This window comes from Aplysia californica, unplaced genomic scaffold (genome assembly GCF_000002075.1).
Source record: "Aplysia californica isolate F4 #8 unplaced genomic scaffold, AplCal3.0 scaffold00151, whole genome shotgun sequence".
In the NCBI taxonomy this organism is placed as follows: domain Eukaryota; kingdom Metazoa; phylum Mollusca; class Gastropoda; order Aplysiida; family Aplysiidae; genus Aplysia; species Aplysia californica.
In genome coordinates this window covers 537,612-538,664 of record NW_004797421.1, presented here as the reverse complement: position 1 = coordinate 538,664, position 1,053 = coordinate 537,612, and positions in this window count along the sequence as shown.

Sequence of the window (1,053 nt, the reverse complement as noted above, 5' to 3'; positions counted from 1 at the left end):
GGGGACAAAACAAAAGAAAACACTATCGGCGTTTACGATCTTCCTGTTCGTCGTTTCAATGCAGTGTTCACGGTATATTCCGTTTTGAAATTGATCTACAGGAAGTAACTACAGTTTTTTTTAGACGAAATTGTTTCTAGCTCAAGTTGTTTCCCTTGGAATTTGGACTCTCGCTGAACAGCTTAATCATTTTTATTATTATATGCATAATCATGCTAGATCAGCAACAGACATCGGCGATCATGGATCTCTCTCCATTCCATTCATTCCTTTGCTCAGATGCTCTTAAAATGCTTCATTACCCTGATCTCTCCCAGTAACCCATCTGTTTAGGTTCTCCAAGTAGGTTGCTCTGGGCCTACACATGCCTCATTTGCCTTCAGTATTGCCCGTGAGAGGTAGATGTTCAATGCCTTATGTCTCTTCGGGTGTCCCAAAATATTTTTTGGGGGGTCTTTTCCTGGTATATTTTTTTTTATCAGAGAGCAGCTCATTCGGTCATCTTCAAGTTCTACCTCATTTGATTTATTTCCTTCCAAAATATTCTCAGCAGTCTCCAAATAAACTACATTTCTATTGCTTTTAATTTGCGCTCGTATTTTCACAGTACTTAGTGACTGTCCAGCATTCACAGCCATATAGAAGGGTTGACCATACATATAACTTTCAGAACTTTCATTTTGGTAGTCACTGAGATGTTTCAAATTTTCAGGACTTTGTTCATTTTATTGAAACTATCCGTAGCCGTCGCAGTTCTTTGTTTAATTTCTTTGGAACATTTGGCATCAGATGTAATAATATATATCCTAGATATTAAAACTGTTAAACGTGTTTATTGGTCTTTTTACCCTTGCTTATGAGATTGCAAATAGGACTGACTGCGTATTTAGATATCCCCATGCATTGTTTTCTTCACGTTGCATTCTATTTTCTTCACATTCAGCCTTTACGTTCACTGTCCGTTACAACAGTACCTAGAAGCGATTGCAGATCCTTTTCTGAGTCTGTTATTAAACTATACCCGTATGCATAATGCATAGGCCTACACACACA